At 56.3% G+C, this 5398-nt stretch overlaps 1 long non-coding RNA gene across 2 annotated transcripts; it reads left to right on the top strand.

Annotated features, from left to right (window-relative positions):
- The first annotated feature begins 511 nt into the window (after positions 1-511).
- Positions 512-2339, top strand: LOC114816903. 2 transcript variants are annotated; one of them, XR_003764703.1, is made up of 2 exons: positions 512-816; positions 2104-2339. It is a non-coding gene; the product is annotated as an uncharacterized LOC114816903 (long non-coding RNA). The 2 variants fall into 2 exon arrangements; XR_003764702.1 differs by having other exon boundaries at positions 512-1038.
- The last annotated feature ends 3059 nt before the right edge of the window (positions 2340-5398 follow it).

Below are 5398 nucleotides of genomic sequence, written 5' to 3'. Positions count from 1 at the left end.
CTTAGCCCCCATTTTACAGATGAGGTAACCGAGGCACGGAGAAGTGAAGTGACTTGCCCGGGGTCACACCCCAGACGAGCGGCAGAGCCAGGATTGGGACTCAGGTCCCTCGGGCTCCCAGGCCAGCGGTCCGTCCGCTGTGCCGTGCTTCCCAAGCGCCCTTGAATTAAGTACAACAGAAGAAGCGGACGGTCCCCGTCCCCGAGGAGTTTAGACTGGGGAACCCGGAGGGCCTAGTGGAAAGAGCCCCGGCCCGGCGGTCGGGAGACCCTGGGTTCCAATCCCAGATCCGAAGATCAGAAGCAGTGTGGCTCGGTGGAAAGAGAACGGGCTTGGGAGCCCGAGGTCGTGGGTTCGAGTCCCACCTCTGCCGCCCGTCAGCCGTGTGACCGTGGGCAAGTCACTTCGCTTCTCTGTGCCTGAGTCGCCTCATCTGTAAAATGGGGATAAATACTGCGAGCCTCGTGTGGGACAACCTGATTACCCCGTATCTACCCCAGCGCTTAGGACAGTGCTCTGCACAGAGTAAGCGCTTAACAAATACCGACAATATTATTATTATTTTCCGGAGTAGCGGAAGGTGGAGTCACGAGCTTTCGTCTTTAGGTGGTGACGAAGGGAAATCCCAGAGCCCGCTGAGGGAGCGCTTCCAAAATATGGCCGCTGTCCTTCTCCTTGTCTCTGGGCCATACGGCTGAAGCACCAGCCCTCGGCAGCCAGCAAACCCAGGTCCGCGCACGCCATCGGCCCCCCACGGCAGCGACGGAGCGCCCGTTCGAGCATTCGGATGCAGTCTAGCCTTCTGCAGTTTCCTAGGTAACTGGCACTTTGCCACCCACCCCGGCCGGGCCCGCGCGGAGGAACAAGAGAAGACGCGGATCGTGTCCGGCTTCCTTTCGGAGAGAGCGGAGCCGGGGGCAAATACGGACATCGGTTGTTAATCGGAACACGATACAAGGGATCTCTTCCCTAACTGGGACTTTCTTAACAGTCTATTTGCCGGCAAAGACATTTCTCTTCCTGCCTCCATCCGCTTCAGTGGGTTGTTGTTGTTTTTTTTTTTTTTTTAACTGTTGCTCGTTCGGTGGTATGCGTTAAGCGCCGGCTCTGTGTCGGGAACGGCGCTCAGCGCCGGGGCGGGTACAAGATGATTAGGTCGGACCCAATCCCTGTCCCACTTGGGGCTCACCCGTCCGGAGGATTCAATCCCCGTTTTAGAGATGAGGTAATCGAGGCCCATAGAAGTCAAGCGACTTGCCCAGGGTCACACCGCAGCGGTGGCGGAGCAGGATTAGAACCCTGGTCCTCTGTTTCCCGGTCCCGCGCTCTTGCCGTCAGGCCACCCTGCTTCCCTTCAGGATGACTAGTAAAGAGAATTTCCAAGGCCTTAGGATGTGCAAAGCACCGTGCTGAACCCTGGGGTTAGATATAAGACGATCGGAGCGGACACAGGCCCCCTCCCACCAGTCTCTCCCAGTCTGAGAGAAGGGAGCAGCGGGGCCTACTTGATAGACGCGGGCCCGGGCGTGAGTGGGATGAGGGTTCTAATCCCGGCTCTGCCGTCTGCCTGCTGTGGGCCCTCGGACAAGTCGTTTCACTTCTCTGGGCCTCGGTCACCTCATCTGCAAAATGGGGATTAAGATTGTCAGCCCTCAGTGATGATAATAACGTCGGTATTTGTAAAGCGCTCACTGTGTGCAGAGCGCTGTTCTAAGCACGGGGACATCAGGTTGTCCCACATGAGGCTCACAGTTAAGCCCCATTTTCCAGATGAGGTAACTGAGGCCCCGAGAGGTTAAGTGACTTGCCCACGGTCACACGGCTGCCGAGTGGCAGAGCCGGGATTCGAACCTTGACTGCGTCCAACCTAACTCGCATCTACCCCAGCGCTTAGTACCGTGTCTGGCACGTAGTCGGTGCTAGATAAGTATCGTCAGAGGTCCGCTAGAGCAGGGATCTTCTCCCCGTCTTGCAGAGGTGGAAACTGAGGTACGGAGAGGTCACAGGAGGTCACGCAGCGGGCCAGGGGCCTAGAGGGAAGTAGAATCCGAGTCAGGTCACCGACGCACCGCGTTACACTTTTAGGTCTCTTTTGTGTTGCAGAGGGTCCAGAGCTACAACACGGCAAGGAGGAAAACTCGCCTCATCCGCTCTTGGTCTCCTGACTCCCGTCCCCTGACTCCGGTCTGGGTCTAAAAGGCTCCCCGCCAGACCGGTAGGAAATAAATGAAGACGACCTTCCCGAGGCTGAAGAAAATAAATTATTAGCCCTCGGGGTGGAGGGAAATAAATAGGAAGGCTTTCTCAGGGCTAAAGAAAATAAATTAAAACTAAAAAGATCCAGGGACAAAGATTTATCATTTTTCAACCGACGGAAGGGCCGGACCAACGTGCCAAACTTCCAGAGAGGAGTTCCTTGTTTCCTTCACGCGGGATCCATTACGTCCGAAATGACGCGGGGGCTCCGTATTTCAGAGAGCCCCCGTGGCTGCCCGCTAGCTCTCTCCTCCCCTCCCGGCCTTCAAGGAGCACGTGACGCTCCCTTTTTAATGGGAAATTATGCCACCCTTCCATCCGCCGCGGAACTCTTGGCGGGGAAGGAGCTAATTGTACCGTTGGAACTCCGAGGCTGCTCGCGGCGAGGGTGGTGTTCTGTCTCGTCGCGGAAATTGCGCGGAAGAGATTTCAGTGGGGGCTGGCCCGGTGAGGGAGCGGGGTCCGCTCGGGGGTGGACGCCGAGGCTACACGGTGCCCAGTTGCCCCTCCGTCTGAGCCCAGATGGTTTTCTAAGGGAGGGGAAGTGGGCACCGGCACCGGCTGAGGCCGTCGGAGTCTCTGGGATAGCTGCTTTATCCGCCGCCCGCCCTCTCCCCCGGTTACGTTAGCGGGAGGAGCCGCCTTTGCGTCTGAGAAACAGCTTGGCCCACCGGATAGAGCCCGGGCCTGGAACTCAGACCTGGGTTCTAATCCCGCCTCCGCCACCTGTCTGCCGTGGGACCTCGGGTAAGTCACTTGGCTGCTCTGGGCCTCAGTCACCTCATCTGAAAATGGGGTTGGAGACTTCAAGCCCCGTGTGGGGCGGGGATTGGGTCCGACCCGATTTGCTTCTGGCCACTCCGGCGCTCAGCACAGTGCCTGGCACCCAGTAAGTTCTTATCGAATATTGCAGTTATTATTATTACTAAGTACCGTATACCTCTGGATTCTGATATGATAACTCCCGAGTACTGCTTTGCCACTGGGTTCTGACATCGGTGTCCTCAGCTACTGCTGAACTGCAGGCCGCTGACGAATATAACCCCAAGTCACATTTTGAAGAGTTCCCGCAGATTATTAATGAACGACTCCGCGGGGTCGGACGGTGAAGCGATCAGCCCCTTGATTTGACTGGGAGGCCACGGGGCCCAGTGGAAAGAGCACAGGCCCGGGAGATAAACTGTGGTATTTGTTAAGCGCTTCCTATGTGCAAAGCCCTGGAGAATACAAGGTGATGAGGTTGTCCCGCGTGCGGCTCACAGTTTTTCTTTAACCCCCATTTGACAGACGAGGTCACTGAGGCACCGAGAAGTTAAGTGACTTGCCCAAGGTCACACAGCTAGCGGCAGAGCCGGGATTAGAACCCGTGACCTCTGACTCCCAAGCCCGGGCTCTTTCCACTGAGCCGCGCTGCTTCTCATCTGATCTGAGTTCTAGTCCCCGTTCTCCCAGATGCCCACTGCGTCATCTCGGCCAAGCCACCGAACTGCCCTCTGCCTCGGTTTCTTCATCTGTAAAACGGAGGTACAACACCTGTTCTCCAGACCTCTTAGACCGTGGGCCCCGTGTGGGTCTGAAACTTTGTCAGATCTGAAGCTCTTGTATTTAACACAGTGCTTTGCACTTAATAAGCACTTCATGAATTAAATCTATATCACGATTCACTTCGGTCCTGTCCGGTGACGTTTACTGAGCGCTTACTACGCGCAAGGCGTTGGACTAAGCGCTTGGGAGAGAACGACGGTCGGAAGACACGTTCCCTGCCCGAAGCGAGCTTACGGTCTCGAGGGGGAGGCGGACGGTAAGACTAAATATATTAATTACAACTACATACGATCATCGCTCTTGTTATCGAGCCCCTTAACCTGTGCAGAGCACTGGACTAAGGGAGTACCTGGGGGAAAAGCAGAGCGTTAGTAGACGTGATCCCTGACCAAATTGAGATCATATACCAGTCTTACCCCAGAAAGACCAAACGGTCAATCCGTCAGTCGGTCCATCGGCGGTATTTATAGAGGACTTACTACGTACAGAGCACTGTGCTGAGTGCGTGGGAGAGCACGGTACAACGAAGTGGGTAGCAACATTCCCTTCCCACAACAAGTCTGCGGTCTAGAGGGAGAGGCAGACATGTATGTGAATAAGTTGGGGATACGTGCGTGAGTTCTGTGGTATTTGTTCGTTAAGCGCTCACTCGGTGCCAGGCACTGTTCCGAGCGCGGCGGAGCCGGGATTCGAACCCACGACCTCTGACTCCCGAGCCCGGGCTCTTTCCACTGAGCCGCGCCGCTTCTCGAATGCGGGATGAGGGTGGGGCGAATATCAGGTGCTTAAAGGGGACAGATCCAAGTGAGTAGACACTGCAGAAGGGAGCGGGAGTCACGGAAAAGAGGGATTAATTGGGGCCGTCCTCTTGGAGAACCTGCGACTTTAATAAGCTTTCATCAGGTAGGGAGAGCGGTGGGCTGGTCTCTAAGGGAAGCAGCGTGGCTCAGTGGAAAGAGCCTGGGTTTTGGAGTCAGAGGTCATGGGTTCGACTCCCGGCTCCGCCACTTGGCAGCTGTGCGACCGTGGGCGAGTCACTTCGCTTCTCTGGGCCTCAGTTCCCTCATCTGGAAAATGGGGATTAACCGTGAGCCTCACGTGGGACCACCCGATGACCCCGTATCTCCCCCAGCGCTTAGGGCGGTGCTCCGCACATAGTAAGCGCTTAACAAATACCAACGTTGCTGTTATTATTAAGGAAGGGGAGGAAGTTTGAGGCCAGAGGGGGGATGTGGGAAAGGGAAAGACAGTGAGGACAGTGGGGCACAGTGCGGAAACCGGTGCTAGAGGAACGAACTGCGCCGGCCGGGCTGAGGCGGGAGATCGGAGAGGTGAGGCCGAAGGGAGCGGGCCGATCGAGTGCTATAAAGCCGACAGCGAAGAGCTTCGGTTCGACGTGGAGGTTTTCAACCCCAGATTTTCACTGGCCGTTCAGAACTTAATGCTGTTGACATATTCGGTTAGCTAAGCAGTCTACTGTCCGTTAGTAGGAATCTACTCTCCAGGAGTTCCCGGATAGGCAAAGTAGAAATCAGATGCCCACCGTGACCCCGGGGGGATCGAGGGTCTCGGCAGCAAGGCCGACAACTTTTCTGTC

The sequence above is a fragment of the Ornithorhynchus anatinus genome, chromosome 15 (genome assembly GCF_004115215.2).
Source record: "Ornithorhynchus anatinus isolate Pmale09 chromosome 15, mOrnAna1.pri.v4, whole genome shotgun sequence".
In the NCBI taxonomy this organism is placed as follows: Eukaryota; Metazoa; Chordata; class Mammalia; order Monotremata; family Ornithorhynchidae; genus Ornithorhynchus; species Ornithorhynchus anatinus.
This window is presented reverse-complemented; position numbering and strand designations above follow the sequence as displayed.